The sequence below is a fragment of the Bombus fervidus genome, chromosome 17 (assembly GCF_041682495.2).
Source record: "Bombus fervidus isolate BK054 chromosome 17, iyBomFerv1, whole genome shotgun sequence".
Classification (NCBI taxonomy): Eukaryota; Metazoa; Arthropoda; class Insecta; order Hymenoptera; family Apidae; genus Bombus; species Bombus fervidus.
The window spans coordinates 3,966,096-3,979,603 of NC_091533.1; the positions used below are offsets into that span (position 1 = coordinate 3,966,096).

General features: G+C 38.1%; 1 long non-coding RNA gene across 1 annotated transcript; it reads right to left on the reverse strand.

Moving 5' to 3' along the window:
* Positions 1–6,593: 6,593 nt before the first annotated feature.
* LOC139996071 (uncharacterized) lies at positions 6,594–9,877 on the reverse strand. Its single transcript, XR_011802125.1, has 3 exons — positions 9,486–9,877; positions 8,142–9,396; positions 6,594–7,018 (listed from the first exon to the last, which is right to left on the reverse strand). It is a non-coding gene; the product is annotated as an uncharacterized lncRNA (long non-coding RNA).
* Positions 9,878–13,508: the final 3,631 nt, after the last annotated feature.

The window sequence follows — 13,508 nt, forward strand, 5'->3', positions numbered from 1 at the left end:
ATTCTACGTTGATTTCACATCTTCTTCTTCTTCTTCTTCATTCTTCCAAACAAAGGTATTCCAAATATACTTTCACTCATAAAGATATTTCAATACTTACCATGAAAAACTTTTATCTTATGTTGTTATGTGTTTTACGAATGTTCAGATTGCTTTCAAATTTTACCGATATAATCGTAACAATCCAGTTCTTTCTAGAGTGCTAATAACACGTGACAACGTCATGCGTAACACTCATAGTACCTTCCTTAAAGGTGTCGTCAGGAGTTGGAACTCCTTCATGAGCTACCGTACATAGCAAACCTATAACATTTTCTGAAGCCTATGATGTAACAGAATTATACGTATACTCGGAAAACTGAAACTTCCAAAGATTCAATTATTACTAGATTATAACACTTTGACTGCCACGCTGAAATCACACGTTTCGCTCAGGACGCCACGGGAGTATTTTTATTATTCAAAACATAGAATAGAAAAATAATAATAAATTGACGATGTAAGACAACATTCTTCCCCGATGGACCGTTTATCTTATTGGTGGTCATGGATGACCACCGTGGCGCCTTGGTAACTGTTGATAACGACATATTATAACGAGTCTTCGTTTATTTCAACAAACCATTCGCATTCGTTGTTTCGTCGTAAGCAAAACGTACAGAAAATATCAATGAAACGTGTAAAAGATATTAGTAAACGGTATTTGCTCGTTCTATATATAATAGTAAGGTATGTTTACACCTCAAACTTCAATTATATGATTATAAAGCAGCATTTACGATTATTTTCTAAGGTGTGTTTATAATAATATTCGTAGATTACTCCTCAAAGATACGGATGCAAAAACTGTGCATCGATAGATGCAAGATTTCTTCTCATTTTCTTTTATTGATGTTCTAATAAAAATGTTTAATCGTTCAATGGGGCACTTTTTATTTCAAAGTATCTTCTATATATATATGACCAAGGTGGCAGTCAAAGTGTTAAGAAGGAAAGTAATGCTGTTATTAAACATTTCTTAATATTCTTCAATTCGTTTCATTTTTGTTTTGTAATTTCAATCCTAGTAGACAGTTTGATTCGTCTTAGCGTGAAATGAAGCGCGTTGTCGGCGCCGTGCGTGCACGTGGGCGCGTTCGCATGCTCGTGGATCGGCTCGAAGGGCCCGCTGCCCCGTCGAGTTCTGTGTGCCAACAAGCTAAATGCGTTTCACGGATGGCCGCCTTCGATCAATGCAGCTCGATTCGATGAGTGCGTGGACTCGTAAGAACTTGTTCGACCAAGTGGACCAGGGGACCAGTCATCGGGGATCTTTCGTTTTCACGTTGCTGGTAGGCGTCGATTAAGACGATACCCAATTGCAGGCTGCCAAAGAAGCAACGTCTTCGTGTTATACGATTTTTGCTTCAAAGAGAAAGAGAACGAGTCCTATTAAAATACTTTGAGTATCTTTAAAATGGTTTAATACTTCACCTTGGAGTATTTTGAAATATTTTAGTATGATAAAATACTTGGGTATTATTATTCATTATTAATTGTCTAATCGAACCCTTTAAAACGTATTTTGTTTGAAAATAACACGCTGCGAGCAGAAAACAAGCGAAGAAGCGGATCATTAGTAACATGTAGAAGCACCTGCCTGCGCGATATCATAATTTATGGGTGGCAGGGTAACGATTAGGTAATAAATAGTGGGAGCGGCCATCCAGCCTTTCTATCTCTTTTTCTCTTGCTTGTCTCGTCATTTGATTCGTTTCCATTCAACTTGGGGGAGTGAATTAATAAAAAGACCCCCGGCTGCTCCTCGCCGCACAGATGTGGCCCCTCCGCGAAGGGGGTGTTTCTTTTATTTTTATTGCCAAGGGTTAATAGAATAGTTTGCATTCTCCGAATGTCGAAGTACAAAAGTATATTACATTCTACTCCCTCTTGTTTTTTCGTTCTCTTTCTTGTACTATAAACAAGAACAGAGACTGATAAAGATCTATTTCAAAAATATAAAATGTAGCTTAATTCGCTTTGGTTCTCGGTGCCTCGACTAATATAAAAATCGATTCCGTGCAATAGATAATCGAACAAAAGGATCGCAGAGAGTCGTGGGTTATTCTAAGTGAAATTCTATCGTATGCAAAATTTACGTCGATCGACGATCAACCCCCATTAAACAGGGGCTTTGATAGGGACTCGTGTAACGGGGTTAATAGTTTTCCTTGGGTTTCGCGCGTCGAGTGGTCGCACGTGCACATTTATCGTGATTTATGGTTTTTTCCGCGGCGTCCGTGCACCGTTTCAACGCCCTTCTTCTTGTTTTGCATTTAACGGGGGCAGGATTTGAATACGCAGACCGATTCGAATGCGCGAGCTTGCTATGCGTGACGCTCGGGAAGCTCGTGTAATTGCTCGTCGCAGGTGAACGAAACGGGACGCCTCGAGGGTGGTAATTTATTCCTCCTGTTCGAGTAACATGTGCTAATTTTACCAGCCAGCCCGTGAAATTGGTATTTAACGAATTCTTCCAAATTTTAATTCTATCACATGCATTCAATTTATAGAAATTAATTATAAGTACGAAAATCTCGTTTAAATTTTATTTACACTAAAATAGAGTTATCTATACCTACTCGAATTATTTTGAGGTAAAGTTGAACATCGATCATTGCAGAATATACGCTCTTTGACAATGATGACGATTGGTCACAGGAAATTTGAAAACCGATCGATTTTCTTTCTCGATGAACTTGCCGTAAAAGAAGGAACGAATCGCGGAATGGAGAACGACACAGGGATTCCTCAGACCCTTCGTGGTTCTAGACTTACGATCGGACAGAAAAGGGGTTCGAAGGCGAATTCTTTTAACCCTCCGTTCAATTCTTTCGATCGACTGCGCAACTCTTTATGGTCTGAAATTGAGATAACCAGGTGATACGGTGACGTGTCGTTGCGGAAAATTGAGCAACCAGAGAATTTCCAGCTGATTTCACGAGGACTCCGTGAAATAGTAATTCCTCCTCGCGAACGATTTTTTCGAACATGATATATTTTCGATACACGACATAAATGATTTTCTGGAAATCTAGAATAGTAAAAGAATCTATCCTAAACATACTTAAATGATTTAGTTTTCATAACGATAAATATATAATATTAAAAAGAAACAATGAGAATTACATCTAGATGAGACAAAAATGGACAAAGAATTTATCATTGTTTTAAGCGAAGGAGGGCTGAGAGAGAAAAAGGGTCGACAAAAAAGGAAAGAAAAGAAAACAGACAGGTTCTGAAGGAACCGATTATTCGCATATTAACGAGCTTGCACCGAGCCGTGATTAGCATGTCACCTAATTTACCGTATCCGGCGCAGCCCGCTCTTGGACATTTATTTAAATTTTACGCTGTTCCCCGGTGCAGATGCGCGAAAAAGGGGTACACGTCGGCCAACATCCGTGAAATCGCGCGCCCTTCGAGGACAAAGGCCTACGTAGCTCGTCGTACGTTCGGTTACTAATTGGCTCATTCCGGATCCTTCGAAATATTAATTCTTCTCCTTTTAACAATCTCCAATGATCTAAAGTTCAATTTATTTTACTTGAAACTTCCTATGGATGATTTTTTATTATTTGTTAAAAATTCTTAAGCAAGGAAAAAACATAAAGCTTCCGATTAATGAAACGAAATTAATTTTTAATATATTATACAATTAATTTTCTACGATCACAATTAGAAATTTCATAGAAATGATTGTAAAGTTTATTAAACATTTCCAAATGAGAGAAATACATAATATGTAACAATCTATATGAATCAGTGAAATTAAACAAATTCTTTCGATCGTACGAATCGCGAAAGTATGTACACAGCGATGTTGGCTCGTTTAATTGAATTCGTTCGTGGTCAAAGCGCCCTCGACGATATGATAGTGGTCGAATCCCAAGGATTCCAGACGATCCCCGATTCCGCGGGGCTTACAAGTTCTCTCCCGCATACTCAGGTGTTCGCTCCCACAGACTTGATCCATCGCTCAGGGATGTTTAAGTGTTTGACGTTCGTATTACGCCGAAATCCACTCGTTTCTCGGCTGATTCGCACGGAGAAAGAAAGGTCCATGCGTGATCAAGATGAAATAGAACATAGTCGGAAGAGACAATTGTTAAATGATAAAGGAACAGCTTTTCAATAAAACAAGGAATAGTAATAGGTTCTCAAGAAGATATGAGATATTCGTTTGAAAGATGGAAGAGTATCAAAGAATTTCCAAAGTTGCTTTAAAATGTTTTCGATTCAAAGCATAACAATGCAAAATCAAAATATGAACTTCGTCAGAATGAAATGGGATTGATTCAGAGGAACCATTGAGTAACAAAGAAACCACTTTCGAGTAAGATTTTTGAATAAGACAAGGAATAATCGAAAAACTCAAAAAGATACCGCACGTTTGAAAAATGAAAGAAAAATGAAAAATGAGAAATATTTTATACAGAACGTAATAAAATAAATTTGTCGATTGAAACGGCAGCCAGATCGATCGAGATAAATATGGAAATACGAAAGCAGCTTCGTTCCCTCCCGGAGTAAAAATGAAGAAAGGCGACGTCGAAGTTCACGGGACCCTCGGATGAAATCCACGCACGGCTTATCCCGGCTTATTCCGGCTTATCCCAATCATTTCTGTCCCGTTCGTCTCCTTCCTGGTGCCAATTACGTCAAATCAACGTCACGGGGCAATGTGAACGTGCGACGCGTGCATGATACAGGTACCAAGACATCTAGGTAACGGAACAATATCGTCGAATCGATAAAACGAAAGGGGGACGTTTTCGTTGATCCTTTTTTAATTTCCGGCTCGACCTCCTATTCTCGAGTGCTTGAATTCAATGAAAATTGTTGGAGATGGATTTTCACGTGTTATTGAATCTCATTTTTTTATGGTTTGTACGTTATACGTATCATTACGATCGAATAGAAATAAGGAAATGATGGGATAAGTAAAAGAATAAACGATCAAAGGAACGTAAAAAAATACATCCAAAATGTAAATAAGCAAACCAAGAATGTAAAGAAAAATGTGGAGAGCGCGATATTCGTGCCATAAATTATCACGATCGTAGACTTGGATCTTTTGTCGTATCGTTCTTTATCGTAAACACCCCAATGATACGTTAGATGAATCAATGAAACGAGAGAAATGAGTCTAGCAACGATAACGATCTTGAAACAGGATTCTGGGGCTGAGTCCTGGATCGAACGGTGACTTTAAACAACGTCCCCGCGACGGCGTAACGAAATCGTATTCAAAGCGGTGCGACGATTTGCATATCGCAATGTCACGAACGCCCCTTGTTCTACACCACTGAAGGAACATCTGCATCATAAAAAACACGGTGCAAAGTGGATTACGGTAATGGATAGCTCACGATCGATCCTATTTGACTGCTGAATGATCGGACTACGGATAACGTAATCATCCGTCTAGCCAGCCAGTGCGAAACGACATACGTTTCTGAATTATTTCATACAGCAAATTTAAGAGAAATAAATCTACGATTTTATTACTTCAAGTGTGCTGGCACGAATATGACCTTGCATAAATGGTCTACTTACAAACAACGGTTGAACTCCATTTTTCGAAAAGATTGTTCATCCATAAAAGAAACATTGAAATCTCCAAATCGTGACGTTTCAATGACATCGTTTTCTTAAAGCACAGATTAAACACGTCTAATAGCACTAAACACAGAAAGGTCTCGACAAAGGTTGGGAAGCATTTGTTCGTTCGAATCGTTTGTCAGAATGGTCAGAAAGAATTGTGAGGGTCGGTCAAACATTCAAAGTTGCGTATATATCCTTTACGCCCGTCGCCATACGAATCTAATTGGCACTAATTTTCCGGACCTGTTCCGGGCGTAGGAGAAACGCAAACAAGGAATACAGGGATACGCTCAATCGCTCGCACAATATTGACCCTACAGTTCCATGGACGGAACAGAGAAGAACGAATGGAACATAATACCTCCACCCCCGCCTGGCAAACGAACTGCCAAAGCGTTTCATTCATTCCGCTAGGGAGCCGCATGAGTATTGACAGCCGGTCATTAGAAGCACCAGCGAAATACAGAGGTGGTTGTGTTATGCATGGACTCGTACAGGATCGTTCAAAGAGACACGAGCTGGACAATGCCGAGCGTAGCCTGATTACGGCGGAGAGTGGTAATTTTGGAAGAATCGGAGATATCGCGGCAGTGCGATTATTTCTTTAGACCAAGCCATTCTCGGGCCAATTCGTCTCCCTGGTTAACTGTTCTAACTTCATTTTTTAAAAGAACGTAATTAACCAATCCAAATATGTGTCATTGATGTAAAAAATACAAATTCATGATAATATGATGAAAATTCTAGTTAGGAAGCATCAAATATTCAGTTTTTTAAGTCCTAACTGCACAAAATAATGCTTGTATTCAAAACATCATGAACTTTAAAGCTTTCTCAGTTTATAAACTGGTGAAGGTAGGACTGTTTAGAGGGATTAAAAAAGTTCTTGACGTGTTTGCTACCAGCGTCACGTACATTGTCTGTCATAAATATTACGAAGCTCAATATTACGTTACGTTTTGCAAGAGTTCGTATTCCCGATCCAATAGCGTTTCATCAAAGATATACAAACTAAAAGGAATTAACAAAAGATACCAAGTGAAGAAAAGAGATGGCACGATTAAACTCATCAGCTTTGAAGCATTCTGTACTGGTACACCCACGCACTGTAACCCATTGCAGACTTCTCGATCGCTCCATAACCATGTAACGCGATACGGTGCGCCGCTACCTGAGCCTGAATTCGTACGTTCATCGACCGGTTCTGTCTGTCTACATGTCAGGGTCTTGGAAACGTCAGCCTGCCTTTTCGACTCTTGACTTTGACTGACGTCCGGATTGGTCCGATCGAAAGCTTCGACAGGGATATAGTCGCGAGATTGGACGTTTTGAGGGTTTATCGTAGCTATGGTCCATCTGCTTGCCTCTGAAACTAGGGGTAGAAATCAGATTGTTGATTATAATACGGGAATTATATAGGGTATCTCTTTCACCAGTACTAGCGATATTCGAATACTTTTACGGAGAATTTCTTACGTTAAAGAAAGATATAGAAAGTTTACGTTTGTATCTTTCTCGTGCACTTTGTAAACTAATGTCGCGCATACTGCATGACAAACGGATTGTCATAGTCCACTGACTGTTAACTGATACTAAGCATGACGATGCGGCAGTGGAAATATCGCGGTCAATGAGCCATCCTAGAGAAAGTTTCACCACCAAGTGCATACAGATTCGCGTATCATGAAGATGAAACTTTTACATTTTTTAAATTCATTGTTTATCTGCACTTGAGTACAAGTATATATTCAGTGACTATATATATAGTCACGGAACACAAATGGTTAATTGACTTTGAATAAAAAGAAGAACAAATTTATATTTCCTGTGTTATTGCGTAAATAACACGGAAGTTGAACTTATGATTTGTAAAATTTCGTTAATCATATTCTTCCATCAAATTCCATCAGCAAGAATTTTAATTTCTATTAGAAAAAATTTAAGACATTTGTCTTAACGAATGATTGTATAATATACAGTGTCGTGAATAATTATAAACTCAACCTCATTTTTTGATTTTTCATAAATATTAAAATAAAAATTGCTAAAATCGTTTATATGTATATAAGATATATATTCAGTGACTATATATATAGTCACGGAACACAAATGGTTAATTGACTTTGAATAAAAAGAAGAACAAATTTATATTTCCTGTGTTATTGCGTAAATAACGCGGAAGTTGAACTTATGATTTGTAAAATTTCGTTGATCATATTCTTCCATCAAATTCCATCAACAAGAATTTTAATTTCTATTAGAAAAAATTTAAGACATTTGTCTTAACGAATGATTGTATAATATACAGTGTCGTGAATAATTATAAACTCAACCTCATTTTTTGATTTTTCATAAATATTAAAACAAAAATTGATGAAATCGTTTATATAATTTCATACTTTAATATAAAACAAGACGGAAGGTACAACAAACAAAAATTTTCTTCTTTCAAAATGTGGAAAAAATCAATACAAAATCAATGTTAATTTTGTTACCTTTCCATTCAATGTTTAGTGGATTTTCCTTTATTTTTCATTGCTTCTATGAATCTGTTTAGTACACTATCCACTATCTTATTTAAAGTTTCGTTTTCAATATTCGTCCACGCAGGTTCTATTTCTTTTTGTAAGTTCCGCGGCATATTCTGTAAGTGACTTCTCTCAACCGTAAACTTTCCTTGCTATTTCTCATAGGTTCTCGATCGGTTTCAGATCAGGACTCGGTATTGTCCATGGTAATAATTTTATTCCGAGACGTCGAAACCACTTTTATAATAATGACGGCTGTATAGAAAGGACTATTATTTTGTTAAAAAATTGTCTTCTTATCTTCCAAGTCATTTATGAAAGGCAATAAGTTGCCATATAACATCACCTGATATCCTTTAATTTATCCTCTTTACGAAAACAATTTCACTTAACATATTCAGGCATGATCAGTGGTTTCTTAGAAATAATGAAGAAATAATGTAAAAAATGTGTTAAAACGTGTTAAAGATGTTGGTAAGCATCCCAGAACTTTCTTACATTTTTAAGAATTTAATATAATAAAGGGACTATACTTATTCCTGTTACGCAAAGAAATATTTTAACTTGTAACTTGTGCCTTAGAATATTTGATTGATGATGTTAGTTGAAGCGTGCAAGGAAGTCGAGCATTCCTTTGAGTTCGGTTGGTCGACATCTACACATTGTACAAGCTCACGAACTGTCCCGGTCGCGTTTCGAGCAGAGACCAGAGGCAGGATATGAATATTTCGAAGCAGCGGGACACGTGGCCCCGGGTGAATCGGCGAGCATTCAGTGCACCAGGGGGTGGACAGGGGACGGTGCGCTTTCCTCTGTGAACGGGCCGACCTTTGAGCGTTGTCGCGTAGCCTTAGCCCTCCATGCTAAGCTCTCGGTAATTGCCAGCATCACGGGGGATCTAGCAGATCGATCCACGCGACTCTACGAATCGGTGCGACTGCGTTTAATTACACGTCACGTACCGTTCAAACCGGCGACGTCTCTATTATCCTGGCTCCTTGCTTCTTGCCATCGTTCCGTGCTCGTGGAACTGCCTCGTTCGACGAACGAATAAAAAAAGCGTTTTCACGTCGCGTTTCCCCTATGAATTTTTTTCTTTTTCTTTTTTTTTTTTTTTTGTTCTTTGGAGAGCGCAACACGTTGAATTTACAGAGGTTTCCTTAATAAGTTTGGTATTGATTAAATTTCCATTATTTGTACCACACACCGGAGAATAATTTTTCTAGACAATTATAATGTTAGTTTGGATTCTATATCTTTAACTGTGTATATATAAAAACGCGACTGAGTAAAAATTAGTTGTCTACTCACGAGCAATGAAAAATCCAGTTAAAAGTTATAATTTGAAATTTGCAAGCTCTCTTCGTCTCATTTTTGGAACTCGCTCACAGTGAAGATAGTAGCGTGGACGAGTGGCGTGTTTAAAATTCAATGCACTTTTTTTCGACAAAGTAGCGACGCAATTCGCGAAGTTAACGGTGCACGTCCGGACGCGGTAAAAGTCCAGATGAACGTCCGAGAGTCATCTCGATTGTCTTTGCGGTCTCTTCCCGCCGCGAATATCGTAAGACCGACCACAGAATTCCGACCACACGATCGTGATGTTTCGCCCTTTTTATTCTTACCAGGCTGCGAGAACGCAAAACATTATACAACCATGTCCGTGTATTGCGGAATATCGCCTTCAATTTTCCTTGCAGAGAGAATATTCGAGTAATTCTAGAACGACACGTTCAGAGAAATAAGATGGCAGTTTCGCTTGGATCTGTAATTTTATAGTAATTTTATAGTCATCAAGCGTATATGTACTCTGTTATTCTTGCTCAGGACTATTATTCTACGAACGACTAGATAGAATAGTTCGAGATAATTTGAAGTAAAACACTCTGTTTCAAATATTTGCACTTAACAACAAGAGGTTCTTAGAGGAGAAACGATACGGGCGACAAAACTAAAAGAAAGAAAGCGTATTTATATCATTGAAACGAGGGGAAACGGAAGGACCAAGAGCATAAGTTCTCATCGATAAAAGAGCAACGAGGAGGCTTTTTCCCTTTTTCTCGTTTTATAATCTGTGAGCTAGAATACCGAAAGGGGTAGCCTTATTGTACGACATAATTTACTGTCTGCAAACAGACGGGGCGTCGATGTAAAACATGTGCAAACACGAGTCGGATTATACCGATGCAACGTCTCCTCTCTCGTACCGTCTCACCGCCCCTCTGACTCTCTGTTCTCTCGTTTTCTCGGTGTCGTTTTCGATTGAATGGCCGTGGAACAGGGATTTATTTCGAGCCGTGTAAAATGACTCGAGTTGAATTGAGTTGTATACCTATCAATTCTGTTACGTTATCCGACGAGAATCGCGTTCACAAAGAATAACGTTTCTCTTTTCTTCTTTTGCAGGCAAAAGATCCATCTCAATTAATCGAATGCTGTAATATTCGTTCAAATGCAGAATATTTTGTAATACATTTCACGAACATTTTAAGAATCTACTATGTTCTTTCATATTCGGTGATTCCTCGACTTTCGCCTCGGCCAGATCGAACTCAAGTTCTTAAGATATTAGACTAAGATCGTAGAGTAGCAGAGTTCGAGATATTAGTGTCGAGATACCAGAAACTTGAAGAAGTTCTAAAGAATTTTTAAATCTCTCGCGTTATTCAATTCTTAATCAAATTCCACCAAACAAGTGGAAACAAGAAATCAAGATTAAAATAACAAGACGAAGAGAAACGAAGGTGGAACTGTCGCAGTTAACGATATTCGACGGGGACGCGGGATTAATCAGCAACAGGGAAAAAAGAGGATTCGCAGAGGAGAACATGGAAATAATTTCGCAAGAAGAGCAGCGAGGGTTGCGACGATCGATACCGGTTCACCGTGTCTCCTCTTCGTCTCCTCCCTGGTATCCATGGTGACGTAGCAATGGCCGACGTGGACGTCGCGGCGCCTGCGTCCACGTTCATTATAATTGAATTTTCTTCCGATAAAACGTTCTCGACGAATTTCGGCTCGACCCACCGGGGTAAAAACAGGGACGCCTACTCACGCTCTGCATGTCTGTGAACGTTGTTTAGCAACGAGGGTTGAAAGATCCTTTAAATTGCAGCTAGTCCTCCCTTTCATTCTCCTGATTTCCTTTAACACTAAACCAAATTGACCGCTCTCGCGACTTCTACATAAATTTAACCATATTTAAACTTTATCATATCGCTTCGTAATTTCTGACTTTTCCTAAAACATGCATACAATATATTTTTCGGTATTTGATTTTAGTTTGCTCCTTTATTTTCTGAGAAACATTTGTACTCTGTCTTGCCTACCGTAAGCGTTCATTTCGGCCGCCCGACAAAGTATATTAGTTATGCTAAAAATAAATACAACCAGTACAAAGAAAAGACTATCTCAAGGTCAACAACAACAAACAAAATTAGTAATAACAGATAATAACAGCTTTAACACCTGTAATCTTGTCATAAAATAATGTATCTTTCTTAAGCTAGCTACCGGCTGTCAAGACAAATCAACTCAGATCCATTATAATCCTAAGGAACCACCACAAAATTTAGCATTATTTATAGCCCATTGTTACAAGTCCCAAACCTGGCAGGACATCGGTTCATAATATTTTTGGAGATATGATAAACGGCATATAACGAAAGGACAAGTAAAGACGGCATTTTATCTTGTCATTGATCACCGTATAAGAAATCATATAATAAAATGTACGGAAGAAGAAGCATTTAGAGTATTGGGGACTAAGAGAGAGCTAGATGCATTTATTGCTCTGCTGTATGTCCGCGGTGCATATATGCATACTTGTGGAAAAAAATTTGGAGACCAGCATTTTTTTCAAAAACAATGAACTTTGCTAAAATTATGAAGTTTATACGATGTGATAAGAAGAGGGAAAGAAGCCAACGTTTACGAACCGATAAATTTGCAATGGTACCTACAGTATGGGGCCAATTTACAGAGAATTCACAAATTTAGGTATAAACTTAGTGCATACATTACTTTTATATAAAGAATCGCGGAAACAAACCATACGATAAAACTATCAACAAGTTCAGATTCGTTACTATAAAAAACTTGTCAAGTAAGAAATTAGTATTCAAGTAAAGGTTACAAAATTACGAAAATTTGTTTAAGATGCGGGAAATATTTATGCGGCAAATGTACATTCGATAATAAGATGCAGCAAAGTTGAATAAGATATATCTCTATACAAATAAAAGTGTAATTCTATTTAAGTCTATAATTGAAATTAAACGAAGGTAAATTTGGACGAAATTTTATGAAAGTTCATCGTTTTATATACATTTAGTTATAGATTAACCATTATCTAAGTTAAATCATAAAAACTATTACTCCTTTAATCACCGATTATTTTGACCTCATACGATAGGAATAGGTATACACAAAGTGTCGGTAGGTTTAGCGCTAAACTCGATCGCATTCCTGTGAGCTTCGTGAAATTAACATAATAAAATCCTGTTGAAGTTATTATTTTTACAGTATCATTGCAATTTTATGCAAATTGAAGATATCACTAATAGGTTGAAGATGTTTGTAGTAAGTCAAAGGTGATCATAGAAAATATGGGAGAATCGTGAACTCTCACCCCTTTTCACACGTCAACACGCCAGCGAAGCGGCGTTTAAGCCGATTCCAGAGCAGGCTGACAGGGTATTTACCCGTTTCGGGATAATGCGAAGGCGCGATACGTGCGACAAGTCGGTCGAAATCGCGGATTATTTCGTACATGGGAAAGGCAAACAGCTTCAGCCAAGCGTGTAATAATGGACTATGTACGGAAAGTGGCAGCGTATAATTTATTTGATATAAATATATTTATCAAAGCCCAATCGATTCTGTCCGTTGACCATTTAACATCACATTAATTTCACGTATTTTGTCTTAGCAAATTATTAGACGGTAAACGATATCGAATAATAGAAAGAATCAGAATGCTCAAAATTCCATGTGACAATTATCTACAAAAATATATAAATAAATAGAAATCTGGAAAGTACAGTTGGTTCTGTACCGTTTCTATGTACTGTTTATGTACTGTTCGACAAGGAACAGCGAGAAGATTCGTGTTCTATGGTGCAAGAAATCAGTAGAGATCGATCGTCCATCACTCCGAGACGCTACGCATCGCTTCCTCCCTCTTTTCCTTTCTTTTTACCCTGGGCCAGGAAGATTCGATCGAGCTTGAGTGCCCGAAAGAAAAAAAAAAGTATCCGTTGCGCCTGACAGAAGATAAAATCGATTCGATTCTTCCATGATTTTCGACGTTACAGAGACGACTGTCTCACAAAA